Source organism: Oncorhynchus mykiss, chromosome 30 (genome assembly GCF_013265735.2).
Source record: "Oncorhynchus mykiss isolate Arlee chromosome 30, USDA_OmykA_1.1, whole genome shotgun sequence".
Lineage (NCBI taxonomy): Eukaryota > Metazoa > Chordata > Actinopteri > Salmoniformes > Salmonidae > Oncorhynchus > Oncorhynchus mykiss.
In genome coordinates, this window is record NC_050570.1 from 17,656,814 (window position 1) to 17,671,384 (window position 14,571).

At 44.0% G+C, this 14,571-nt stretch overlaps 1 protein-coding gene across 3 annotated transcripts in view; it reads right to left on the reverse strand.

The window, feature by feature from the left end:
- LOC110521448 (single-stranded DNA-binding protein 3) overlaps positions 1-14,571 on the reverse strand; it is a 126,261-nt gene that overhangs the window by 40,484 nt on the left and 71,206 nt on the right. Inside the window, exon 2 of one of the 3 annotated variants that reach the window (XM_036969343.1) lies at positions 8,531-8,679. The exons of the other annotated variants lie outside the window; for them this stretch is intronic. The gene's annotated coding sequence lies outside the window, so the exon portion shown is untranslated. The remainder of the gene's footprint in view (positions 1-8,530; positions 8,680-14,571) is intronic. 3 annotated transcript variants of the gene reach the window in all.

Below are 14,571 nucleotides of genomic sequence, written 5' to 3' on the forward strand. Positions count from 1 at the left end.
AAGAACGGTGAGCAAAAATCCCAGAACCACACGGGGGGACCTAGTGAATGACCTGCAGAGAGCTGGGACCAAAGTAACAAAGCCTACCATCAGTAACACACTACGCCGCCAGGGACTCAAATCCTGCAGTGCCAGACATGTCCCCCTGCTTAAGCCAGTACATGTCCAGGCCCATCTGAAGTTTGCTAGAGAGCATTTGGATGATCCAGAAGAAGATTGGGAGAATGTCATATGGTCAGATGAAACCAAAATATAACTTTTTGGTAAAAACTAAACTCGTCGTGTTTGGAGGACAAAGAATGCTGAGTTGCATTCAAAGAACACCATACCTACTGTGAAGCATGGGGGTGGAAACATCATGCTTTGGGGCTGTTTTTCTGCAAAGGGACCAGGACGAGTGATTCGTGTAAAGGAAAGAATGAATGGGGCCATGTATCGTGAGATTTTGAGTGAAAACCTCCTTCCATCACCAAAGGCATTGAAGATGAAATGTGGCTGGGTCATTCAGCATGACAATGATCCCAAACACACCGCCCAGGCAACGAAGGAGTGGCTTCGTAAGAAGCATTTCAAGGTCCTGGAGTGGCCTAGCCAGTCTCCAGATCTCAACCCCATAGAAAATCTTTGGAGGGAGTTGAAAGTCCGTGTTGCCCAGCAACAGCCCCAAAACATCACTGCTCTAGAGGAGATCTGTATGGAGGAATGGGTCAAAATACCAGCAACAGTGTATGAAAACCTTGTGAAGACTTACAGAAAACGTTTGACCTCTGTCATTGCCAACAAAGGGTATATAACAAAGTATTGAGATTAACTTTTGTTATTGACCAAATACTTATTTTCCACCATAATTTGCAAATAAATTCATAAAAAATCCTACAATGTGATTTTCTGGAATTTTTTTCTCATTTTGTCTGTCATAGTTGAAGTGTACCTATGATGAAAATTACAGGCCTCTCTCATCTTTTTAAGTGGGAGAACTTGCACAATTGGTGGCTGACTAAATACTTTTTTGCCCCACTGTACATGAGGTTGTAGTGTGTGTGTGTGTGTGTTTGTTCTTGATAGGGTTAACGTGTGACAGACTCTCTGGGGATGTGTGTGTGCCCCCATTACAGGTGTAAAAACAACAAACACACCTCTCTCCATTCTCCCTGCGTTGGCGTTTAGAGAGCAAGGAGCAGCTACTTACCTGAGCCTTTCTGTCTGTCGGGGTTAAATTACAACTAAATGAAACTGACACAAAACCGCGTGAGAGGGATGCAACATCAGTCCGGATGCACAGGGCTGTGGAGGCCTTTATTGGCCGCGTCAGATGTTAATAACCAGTGGTGAGGATACCCTTCTGTTTATTTCACTGACCCCGTTCCACTGGTCCCCCCTGCTGGCCTGCTCTTTAATTACTGAGAGGAGAGGACACTGAACCCTGCCCACATACACACAGCTACAAAACATCACATTTAGGAGCACCAGGAAAGAATGTTTGAAATAGATTGGGATATACCCTATATTGGCCCTTTACGTATTCTAGCTACTTCTGAAGTACATGTTGTACCCTAGATACTTAACTTCTTGGTGACAGGGGGCAGTATTTTCATGTCTGGATTAAATGCATGCCCAAATTCAACTGCCTGTCTCTCATCCCCATTAGATAAGATATGCATATTATTAGTTTTGATAAAAAACACTCTGAAGTTTCTAAAACTGTTTGAATCATGTCTGTGAGTATAACATAACTTATTTAGCAGGCGAAACCCCGAGGACAAATCATTCAGATTTGTTTTGGTTTTGAGGTCACTCTCTTTTCAATGGGTTTTCATTGGGAATCCAGATTTCTAAGGGACCTTCTTGCAGTACCTACCGCTTCCACTGGATGTCACCAGTCTTTAGAAATTGGTTGAGGTTTTTCCTTTGTGTAATGAAGAAGTAGCCCTGTTCAGAACGAGGGTCACTTGTAGTGTACTGTTAGATAGAGGAGCGTGACCAGAAAGCTAGCAACAGTTTGTTTTCCTCCTGTATTGAACACAGATCATTCCGTCTTCAATTTTATCGATTTTTTACGTAAAAAAATACCTAAAGTTTCATTACAAAAGTAGTTTGAAATGTTTTGGCAAAGTTTACAGGTAACCTTTGAGATATTTTGTAGTCACGTTGCACAAGTTGGAACCAGTGTTTTTCTGGATTAAACGCGCCAAATAAATTGACATTTTGGATATATATCAACGGAATTAATCGAACAAAAATACTATTTGTGATGTTTATGGGACATATTGGAGTGCCAACAAAAGAAGCTCGTCAAAGGTAAGGCATGAATTACATTTTTATTTCTGCGTTTTGTGTCGCGCCTGCAGGGTAGAAATAAGATTTTCTCTTTTTGTTTACAGAGGTGCTATCCTCAGATAATAGCATTGTTTGCTTTCGCCGAAAAGCCTTTTTGAAATCGGACACGTTGGCTGGATTCACAACAAGTGTAGCTTTAATTTGCTATCTTACATGTGTGATTTAATGAAAGTTTGATTTTTATAGTAATTTATTAGAATTTGGCGCTCTGCATTTTCCCTGGTTTTTGGCCAGGTGGGACGCCACATATCCCAGAGAGGTTAAAGGTAACACTGTAAATACATTTGTTAAAATTGTTTAAAAAAAACACAATTATACAAATACCTGTTATTGTACACTGTCTCTTTAAGAACACTGTGAGTGAGGACATGCAAGAGATCAGTGATTAATTTATTGCTATGATCATTGATCTACTGAAGAAGCTATCCATTTCCCTTTCTTTCTGTGTCCCCAAAATTTCAATATAGCCTACCAGTAAAGTTACCAGGTTGTTAGCTAGCTAGCTAACAACCTAGCTAGCTAGCTAACAACTTAGCTAGCTAGCAAAATATTTTGGAGCATATGCAACCAAAACGTTCACACTTTAGAGCCCTGCACACACACACACACACACACAACACACACACACACTCCTTGTAGTGTGAAAGGTGGGCACCCCTCCTCTGCCTGTGACCTTTCCCTCCCTCATTAGGTCAGTGTCAGCCACTAGAGAAAGGTGCCATGATGGAACTTAAACGATTTAAATGAAATCAAATCCATTTTTATTTGTCACATGCTTCGTAAACAACAGGTGTAGACTAGTGAAATGCTTACTTATGGGCCCTTCCCAAAAATGCAGCTCCAGTCTAAACAAGGACAAGGCGCCTCTCCTGACTGCCACTGGCCACACACAACGTTTAATTAGGGAATAAGGTGGCTGGCGCTAGAGGACTCCACTGTATGTGTAATATACAGGAGCACAGAGTGTGATGTTGATCTCCGCCTCTCCAAATCCTTTAAAACTGCTTTCACATTTATTTTATTTTATTTATTTCACCTTTATTTAACCAGGTAGGCAAGTTGAGAACAAGTTCTCATTTACAATTGCGACCTGGCCAAGATAAAGCAAAGCAGTTCGACACATACAACGACACAGAGTTACACATGGAGTAAAACAAACATACAGTCAATAATACAGTATAAACAAGTCTATATACGATGTGAGCAAATGAGGTGAGATAAGGGAGGTAAAGGCAAAAAGGCCATGGTGGCAAAGTAAATACAATATAGCAAGTAAAACACTTGAATGGTAGATTTGCAGTGGAAGAATGTGCAAAGTAGAGATAAAAATAACCACATACTGTAGGTGTCACCACTGCTCTGCTCTGACGGGGACCATATATACTATATTGACTGAGTCAGACAGACAGACAGATCCTGGGGATTTCTCCAAATGCACTCTACAGTGCTCCGAGCACGGGAGAGTACAAATCAAAATATGTAATATGGAGCATGGAGGGCACTTCTCAAATGTGTACTCTGTTTGCATGCTTCAAAATATGTACATCGATGCAAGCTTCAACGGAAAGTATGCAGAGAAAAAAATGACGTTTCTTGAAAGCAATGCCGGATATTATTTGAGCTGAAGACAGAGAAAATACACTCGGACTTTGGAATGAATGTTGCCTATTCACATCTCATATGTTCCCTGAATATAATATTTTACATTGGCATGATAATAAATACATGCCATGTTATTTTGGCATGTTCACCTGCCTACAATACTTACTGTGGTGTGCATAGATCGCAAGTCCATAGTACATCACTAGGGCTAAATGGATAGCTACTACTGTTCGTTAGCCAGATAACAATTCTTCATGGCTATCTACAGTGCCTTGCAAAACTATTCACCCCCTTAGCATTTTTTCTACTTTGTTGCATTACAACCTGTAATTGAAATCGATTTTTATTTGGATTTCATGTAACGGACATAAACAAAATAGTCCAAATTGATGAAGTGAAATGAAAAGTAGATCAGAAGTTTACATACACTAACTGTGCCTTTAAACAGCTTGGAATATTCCAGAAAATGATGCCATGGCTTTAGAAGCTTCTGATAGGCTAATTGACATCATTTGAGTCAATTGGAGGTGTACCTGTGGATGTATTTCAAGGCCTACCTTCAAACTCAGTGCCTTTGCTTGACATCATGGGAAAATCAAAAGAAATCAGCCAAGACCTCAGAAAAATAATTGTAGACCTCCTCAAGTCTGGTTCATCCTTGGGAGCAATTTCCAAACGCCTGAAGGTACCACGTTCATCTGTACAAACAATAGTATGCAAGTATAAACACCCTGGGACCACGCAGCTGTCATACCGCTCAGGAAGGAGTCGTATTCTGTCTCCTAGAGATGAACGTACTTTGGTGAGAAAAGTGCAAAACAATCCCAGAACAACAGCAATGGACCTTGTGAAGATACTGGAGGAAACAGGTGCAAATGTATCTATATCCACAGTAAAAAGAGTCCTATATCGACATAACCTGAAAGGCTGCTCAGCAAGAAAGAAGCCACTGCTCCAAAACAGCCATAAAAAAGCCAGACTATGGTTTGCAACTGCACATGGGGACAAAGATTGTACTTTTTGGAGAGATGTCCTCTAGTCTGATGAAACAAAAATAAAACTGTTTGGCCATAAAGACCATCGTTATGTTTGGAGGAAAAAGGGGAGGCTTGCAAGCCGAAGAACACCATCCCAAACGTGAAGCACGGGGGTGGCAGCATCATGTTGTGGGGATGCTTCGCTGCAGGAGGAACTGGTGCACAAAATAGATGGCATCATGAGGCAGGGAAATTATGTGGATATATTGAAGCAACATCTCAAGACATCAGTCAGGAAGATAAAGCTTGGTCGCAAATGGGTCTTCCAAATGGACAATGACCCCAAGCATACTTCCAGGTTGTGGCAAAATGGCTTAAGGACAGTTTACGGGAATTTTTACTAGAGGGCCACCCATCAAAACTCACAGACCAGGCAAGGAGGGCATTAATCAGAGGCGCAACAAAGAGAACAAAGATAACCCTTATTAAGGATCTACAAAGCTCCACAGCAGAGATTGGAGTATCTGTCCATAGGACAACTTTAAGCAGTACACTCCACAGAGCTGGGCTTTATGGAAGAGTGGCCAGAAAAAAGCCATTGATTAAAGAAAAAAATAAGCAAGTGCGTTTGGTGTTCGCCAAAATGCATTTGGGAGACTCCCCAAACTTATGTAAAAAGCTACTCTGGTCAGATGAGACTAAAATTGAGCTTTTTGGCCATAGAGGAAAATGCTGTCTGGCACAAACCCAACACCTCTCATCACCCCAAGAACATCATCCCCCAGCGGAGCATGGTGGTGACAGCATCATGCTGGGGGGGGGGGGGGGTTCATCGGCAGGGACTGGGAAACTGGTCAGAATTGAAGGAATGATGGATGGTGCTAAATACAGGACATTTTTTGAGGGAAACCTGTTGTTTCAATCTTTCAGAGATTAGACTTGGATGGAGGTTCACCTTCCAGCAGGAAAATGACCCTAAGCATACAGCTAAAGCAACACTCAAGTGGTTTAAGGGGAAACATTTAAATGTCTTTGAATGGCCTAGTCAAAGCCCAGACCTCAATCAAATTGAGAATCTGTGGTATGACTTAAAGATTGCTGTACACCAGCGGAACCCATCCAACTTGAAGGAGCTGGAGCAGTTTTGCCTTGAAGAATGGGCAAAAATTCCAGTGGCTAGATGTGCCAAGCTTTTAGAGACATACCCCAAGATACTTGCAGTTATAATTGCTGCAAAAGGTGGCTCTACAAAGTATTGACTTTGGGGGGGTGAATAGTTATGCACTCTCAAGATTTCTGTTTTTTTGTGTTATTTCTTGTTTGTTTCACAATAATAATATTTTGCATCTTCAAAGTGGTAGGCATGTTGTGTAAATCAAATGATACAAACTCCCCAAAAATATATTTTAATTCCAGGTTGTAAGGCCACAAAATAGGAAAAATGTCAAGGGGGGTGAATACTTTCAGCAGCCACTGTAGCTAGCTACCCATGAAGAATAGACATCTACCTCACATAACATTAGTTTTAGGTCATTTTTGCCTGTTTAACTAGATGGCTAGCTAGATTATTATGATTCACATATAGCTAGCTGATAATTATGTCATAAAATGTTTTCTTTGTGAATATATTATTTCATCTCAATTGTTGTACTTGTCCTTGCTGGAAGAAGGTTGAGTGAATGGGGAGGTGCAGCATTAGGTAATACAGTAGGGGGAGTGCGAGTGTTTAGCAAATGTAATGTTTTATGCATTCTCCACACAAGATCGTACTCAAGAGAACGTCCTCTGAGAATGCACTTGGAGCATGACAGTGCACGGTAGTATGCATATTGAGAAACACTCCTTGTCTTTTTCACTCATAAGTTAACTTCAGTCAATGGTAGTATATGGCTGGAATAGTAAGTGTATGTTCTTTCTAAAAAGGTTATTTTGAGAATGAGGCATGAAGCAAGTCGGACTCTAGAAACAATAAAACTAACAATATAAACACAAAATCCAACAAGTCCAGCACCTTGGCATTGAATACTACATACAGACCTCAGATAGGGTAGCCAGAGTGAACTGTATAATCCCTGTCTGCCAATGAGATGTCCAATGAGGTCTACAGAAATCATCACGGCAGTTCTGATGCACCGTTTCCTACCTGCAGGCTGCCTGATCAAAGGGCACATTTTGTAGGCCTCAGACAGACTTCCTCTCTCTCCAACACTTAAAGGGCCAGTGTAGTTCCAAACCAGGATCCCAGTACCCCAACTTGGCCAGAAGGTTTGTATAATATAATATACTTTATGGGCAAGACCTCCTTTGGGACTTATTAAAAATGAAGAGTTTCTGGCAGTCTGGATACCAAAATCCACCCTCTCCCTTTTTCCTCTCTCACTATCCCTGCACAACTGGATTTGCAGAGTTGCGAAAGTGGAGGATGGAGGGAGGTGAGGGGAGGGGAGGCTTAGAGAAAGAGAAAGAAAGAAAGAAAGAAAGAAAGAAAGAAAGAAAGAAAGAAAGAAAGAAAGAAAGAAAGAAAGAAAGAAAGAAAGAAAGAGCAAGGAAGTTAGAGAGAGTTGCAAACATTCCAGAATGCCAAAGGCAATATGGTTGGACCTTAAAAGCCTAAACGAGACGTCTATAAATCGCAACAATGAAATAATTACCATATATTACTCCTACTAATGTAGAGTAAGGAGAGAGAGGTGAGGGAAGAGGCGAGAGCAGGAGCAGTTTTCTCAACCGTGGGGTTTCTGAGTGCTACTTTCAGGGACAGTATCACTTGCATGCTGTCAGTATTGTCAGAAATGAGCATACATGTTGTGACCATTTTCAGCAACTAGGGCTTGAGAAATGCTAATAAAGAACTAAGTAACACATCTCCAATTGAACAAACATACACCTCCTAATTGGAAAGGCAATAGATGGGGGTTGAGCTGCGTGTGGAAGGCTGAGACCTTTAAAACGGTCCAAGTCAGCCCAGTCTGATCCAGTTCCAGTTTAGCCAACCTATTTCAGATGGGGAGTATTATGGGCCTGGCTGGCAGGAAGGGCAGTCTCAGGGGAGCAGGCGTCTGCTCCAAATCCAGAGGGGGGTAAGGCGCAAGGGGCGATTGCCAACCTTTCACTCAGGAGCACCACTGTCCCTATCTCCCCTCTGACCCTCCACAACGGAGGCACCAGTCCTTTGTTGACAAAACCTCAGCTCATACACCTAATGGTATACCTAGTGATGACTGTGTGGCTACTTGGGGAACCCCTGGCTGTTGTTGACCATCTCATGTCAGTGTTGCTGTGACACCAGCTTCTGGAAACATTTTGGTAAGTACATAATACTAGGGATGCACTTTAGAGTCTTCGACCGCTACTCTTAACAAAGTGATTTTCGAAGAAACACAAAAGAGCATAGGTAGGAATTTTCTTGCGCTCACCCACGATGCACATACATTTCAGAAAGCCATTGTCGAATATGATCCAAGTGAAAATCAACTAGTAGGTTTATAAACATTTTTTTTTTTCAAGGACAAAGGGAGCTAGAGGGAACAGGAATCAGACGAGTAATTCACAGGCGATGAGAAAAAGGCAAATGTGAGACCTCCTAATAAAGAGCAGCTGTCTTTTCAGCATACCGAGACAAAGGTTTCCCCCTGTACGCCCCACGCACACAGACCTCCCGCTCCACTCCTCTCCAGGTCTCTGTGCTGTTTCTCAGGTCAGAGTCAGTAACCTAGTGGCCATCAGGACCCAGGAGCACAGCAGAGCACAGCACCCCAAGCTCCTGCAAGAGAGAGGGGGGAGGATGAGAGGGGAAGGAGATGGGGAGGGAGGAGACAGCTACCACATTCCCAAGACAATGGAGGGTCTGTGGAGCTGCCTGGACCTTTGAGGGGCCTGGGGTACGAAGAAAGAACGAGTGGCAGAGAGAAAGAATGAAGGAGAGCGAGAAAAGGAAAGATAGAAGAGAGAGAGAAAGAGGGAGTAAACAGAGTAGAACGAGAGGGCAGAGGGAGAGACAGAGCAGGAGAGTGTGGACACAGGGGAGGAGGTGTAAGAGTGAGTGAGGGTTGGCACGGCTGTAGTATGGAACTGATAAGGATAAAATGGGCTGAAAGAGAGCAGGGTAAAAAAAAAAAGGATGGAGCTAGTTTTCAAGAATACAGGGTAGGAGAGCTGAGGAACAGAACATCTCTCTTGCTCCCTATCTCTCACGTCGCCTGCCTGCCTACCTGTGCAGCCATTACAGAACTCTGGGAATACAAAATGTTCTGTTCGCCGCACCACCGAGCATACACACATGGTCATTTAAAATCCCTTTGTCATTAGCTGTCACTGAGGACTACATGAGTAAAAGGCAGGAGTTATTTGTGAGTGGTACTCCCATAAATCACGTCTCTGTCCATCCACCCTGGCCCGCGTCCCTTGGAGCACAGGGGAGAGACAAGCGACTGGCAGCAGAACCACGTTCCCTAGAAGAGTTCACTGGGCTGACGGTGGGGCAGGCAGGCAGGCAAACACACACAGGTCAAACAGCCAGCACCCTGACATTTCCTGGGTTCCAACTGCCATTTGGGCACTATCTGGTAAATATTTACCTACCAAGATGATTGTAATGAGGGAGAGGGGATGTGAGAGGAAAAGAGAGGAGAGGAGAGAGAGGGCATTGGTAAGATTTTCAGAGAGCACCTCTTAACATGCGTGTGCATGTTCGTGGGCTAACCTGCACCAGATTCACCATAAATAAATACATCCTAATAGAAACATTTCTCACCCTGCATAAAGCACACCACTATCATGCTTCCTCAGAGAGAGAGAGAGAGAGAGAGAGAGACAGAGAGAGAGTGAGTGAGAGAGGGGTCAGAGATCCCCCCCATTACTTTTGTTGTGAGAGGGGCTCCAGTAGACTCCTCAGCGGAGGGGATTCATAGGAGTGAAACATGTGGTTTACTCCTGTTTGGTTTGTTCTGATGGGTTTCCCCAGTATTTTCCCCCCCTAACAGCACCCCTCCTCCCAGCCAGCCACTCTCCCATCCGACCCCTGGGTCTTACCTCCCCAACCCCACAGGCTGTCCTGTAGCAGTGCTGCGACCCCCTCTCTGTGCCTCCTTTTCAACTTCTGGTTTTGATTTGGTAGCAACCGCCCTTTGACCCTCTCTCTGTGACACTGTACATTGCTGCCAACTGGAAAGGGATACTCAAACGCGTTTGCAGGCACAACTAGAGACGTTTACTCCTTCTAGGGTGTATGGATACACACCAACAAACAGGCAAAGACATGAGCCCACACACACACAGATCAACACAAGGGACCATATTCATAGCCACATGCTCCCCCTCCTCGATTATTGGTCTAAATATGTCAGTGTTCACAGAGAGGCAGACCGCCCTGATCTCACACTCTCTCCCTCCTCCTCCTGCCTCTCGTTGCCTCTCCCTCCTCCTCCTCCTCCTCCTGTCTCTCGTTGCCTCTCCCTCCTCCTCCTCCTCCTGCCTCTCGTTGCCTCTCCCTCCTCCTCCTGCCTCTCGTTGCCTCTCCCTCCTCCTCCTGCCTCTTGTTGCCTCTCCCTCCTCCTCCTGCCTCTCGTTGTCTCTCCCTCCTCCTCCTGCCTCTCGTTGCCTCTGCCTCCAGTCCCTTACTCTCCTCTCCTTCGCTCTCTCCCCATCTCTCTTGCTCTCTTTTCTCCCTCTTTTCTCCCTCTTTCATACAGTTTTCATTAGCTATGTTCACTTAGAGCTGAGGCGGCAGCCTGCCAAACTCCACATAAACACGGTGCACTGCATTTCACAGCCATTCCGCAGGTAATGCAAACACTGAAAAGATTTCAGCCACATCAACAGTCCACTGTATCTCAGTCAGAACCATTGTCTCTGTGCTTTGAATTTAATCTTGCAAGATCAATTAAGAAAGTTTCCATGAACAGGTGATCATGAAATTTAAGAAAAGTGGATCTTCCAGTGTTCTCTGGATCAAATTCAATAAATTGAAATGGAAACAACCGTAATGATATTAATTCAGGAGGAAAGCACACATTTTAGGGCTGCAAAAGTGTTTAGAACCAGAGTCAGTCCTTGGTTTCTGGCCTCACGTCACATCAGAACCATGGTGATATTTCAGAAGTCAAGGCTTCCATCTTTTCTTCATCAATGAACGCAAGATCTTTCAGTCCAAACTTACAGCTAGCCACAGAATTGGCAGGTGCAGCACATACAACCAGGGTTCCACAAAACTAGCAATACCATCAACCAGAACGTTGGGTCTTTAACTTTGAAAGGGAGAGGCAGTGAGACCCCAGTAATCCAGTGAGTTTAGATCTGATCCTAGATGCTTCTCCAGATAAGGGTGTGTAAGAGGGATGGAGAGGAGGGACTCAGAGGGCTGATCTGAGGAGACTAGAGCAGGCCATTCACAAGCTACTGTTGTTGAAACGCACATAGGCCAACAAATGCTATGGAAACATCCCTTGTTTTACAGTCGGCAGGGGTCAGTTAGTGAACAAACACACACGGAGGCGCACACACACACACACACACACACACAGATAACTGCATGCGCTACAAGGCACTTTGAGAGTACCATCTTACAGTACATTGAAACTGATGTATGATTCATATACTAGGCCTATATAAAATAACATATCACAGCTTCTAAAATGACACCACAAGCCTCTTGGCTTCAGTCTGGCCAAGAACAGACATGGCCACTAGGACCTAGGGGAGATCCCTTATGGACACGCCCCCACACCCTTCAACACACAGTGCCCAAACTGCCTCCTTCTCCCTCTCTTTATGCTAATTCTGCATGTGAACATGAGCAGGTCGCAGAGTCCCTGGAGGAGAAATGGGGTCGTCTGCCTCCACCCTCCTACCCCCTCTTCACCCCCCCCCCCCCCAAGCCAATAGAGTCTGGGTGTCAGGCAGCTCACAGAGCCGTTGTCATGGTGACAGCTCCTGTCTGTGCTCTGTCCCTCAGGCATCTCAGATCGAGAAAGCATCATGTTTACGATAGAGAGGAAGAGAGAGAGAGAGAGAGGAGAAAGAGAGGCAGATAAAGAGGGAGAGAGAGGGAGCGCAGAGGAGAGAGAATCTGTGTGTGCTGGACAGAGGAGAGAAAGAAAGAAAAAGGAGGGGTTAGAGATGAGGGCAGAGAGAGGGAGAAAAACAGACCTAGAGAAAGATGTGAGGGACAGAGAGGGGAAGGAGGGGGTTGAAACTGTCCTTCTTTGACCAGCTATTGTTCTGCTGATCTGGGTTTGGGAGGGCGGTGTGTGGGCTGGGTGGGGCAGGCCTCCCCGCTGGGGGGCTCACATGGCCTGGAGACACCCAGGCATCTCACACCCCTATTCCTGGCACCTCAACCCAATCTCTGACCTTTCCTCAACTCCAGCATACAGACAAGGCTGACCCAGTCACAGGACCAGTCACACTTTTATTCCTACTCTCTCCTTCTATTCCTCAGGGTCGCACATGGACCCCCTGCACATTTGCTCTGGATCATGTAACAAGCACTAAACACCCGGCACCTGGTGTCGCCTAAAATAAAGTCGCCAGCCGCTGATCCGTGGCGTGACGACGACAGGCTGCTCAGTGGTGCTGTGTCAACGCCAGGGCTCCATCAGGAAGACTCCTCACCCACAGCCTGATACCACGGAACAACATCCCAGACACACACAGCACCAGGGGGAGGGACACACATGGCACTATCATATGGCAGCAACATCATATCCTAACCATGCCATAGCCATCATAGAACATACTAGCCAAGACAGATATGAGCTAATAGCTGCTTGGCCATCTTCCTGGTCACCCATTATTTTAAAGAATGAAACGCACAGAGAATCTCACTGCAGATAGACTGCTGATAGGTACTTATCACAGCGGGAGGCCGTTCCTTCTCTTGCTAGAACTAAAGCGGTACCTGCTGTGTGCCGACCCAGTAGCAACAAACCTGCCCTTTCTATTTGTAGAATGGCAATGCTCGTCAGTGGCCAACAACATGACTTTGAGCCAATCAGAGAGCATGAACCCCCACGTGGGGGAGCCAACAGGAGTGATAACAAAAATTAAATAAAATGTTCACCTTACGTTCTTATTTATCCAACTATCACAAGTGCATAGCATACAGAACCTATTTTGAGTGGGATTTCTCCTGCAGATCCTCAGCTGGTTGCTGCTGGAGTAAAACGGGGCTTTTATAAGCTCATTCATTGCTCAACAATTGAAAATGCAATCGCGTGTTAAAAACAGTTATGTGCACGATTAAAAAGAGCTTCTACTAGTAATTGAAGCTTGCCTCCCACTCACCATTCATGTGCAGGCAACAGGCTATCAGCACGCCACCCACTACTTTACAATGTAAGCTGGAAGCAGTATGCATTTTGAAAATATACTTAACGAATGACATTTTATTTTCATGTCAAATCGCCAATTGGCAACCCATCCCTTATGGGATTAATTGACACATTAACAAACATTACAATAATTCACCATGGTAATGAAATGATCATTCTTCCTCCAGCGTACTCTGCATTGCCCCTCACATAAAGAGTGAAAAAAATACAATACATCAATACATAATAGTCAATAAGGTTATCCAAACAATAATTACATCCCTATCCTAAATTGTTTGAAACCTTCATTGTTTTATTTCCTATTATGAGGCATGTCTTACCCTTGCTTCAAAGTAGCCTATAGGCAAAATCTCACCATGGAAACGTGAATATCTTTCATAAAGACTTCATAGGTGACGTGTGACTTTGGGGAAGCTTACAATTTATCCAACCATTTCTACTGTTCTGTGTACCAGTTATGATTTTCAAAATGTGCATTTTCATGGAACTGTTTCATTTCAATAATAACGTTTTTGTTTCTCAAAAGCTTTGTCACATGGTTAATCGTAAAAATATGAATTTAAATGATTAAAAAATCTAAAAAGTTAAGTCAACTAATGTGAAATCCCCAGCCTCTGCCATAGACACAATGATACACCATGATCCAACGGCGGCTAAAGAAATGAGCGCATGGAACTCATAGCGTATAGGCCAATGCAGCAGTAGGCCTATAACTTCCATTGCTTTTTCACACTAAGGATGGCCGGTTATCGAGGGGGAGATTGTTGTAAAGATTTTTCAAAATAGCTTACTCTGACACACTATTTTTGAATATATTATCATTCGCAATGGATGTTCAAAAAACCCTTTCCTACATATCACCGCACAGCAGGCTAGGTACTTCTATGCCTGCTCAGGTGCGTGCAATCCCTCAACATTATCAGAACTCCCTCAACATTATCAGCGCCGAAAAACCACGCACCTGCTCATTGATCACATGGGGAGCCCTCCAAACAAAAGACGATGAAAATATTTACAAATCTTGTAAATGATGGTTATGAAATAAACCAAAACATGATTCTCACAAGTGTAGCAAGTTGTGAACTCTGCAAATAAAATGTTTCCACTCCAAGAATGAGAACAGTAAACTATTAATTATTAATACAGGAAAGGGCACATGCAGTAGCCCTTTCCTGCAGTCAATGACCAAAAGCGCCCTCTTTGCCCTCATGGGAGGATTGTTATTTTTTTTAAATAATTAATACTTTTGTGTGGGGGTGGGGGGGGGGGGGGACAAAAATCAGGTGTTTCTATGTCAAACGGTTTTGTTATACTGTATTTCAGTC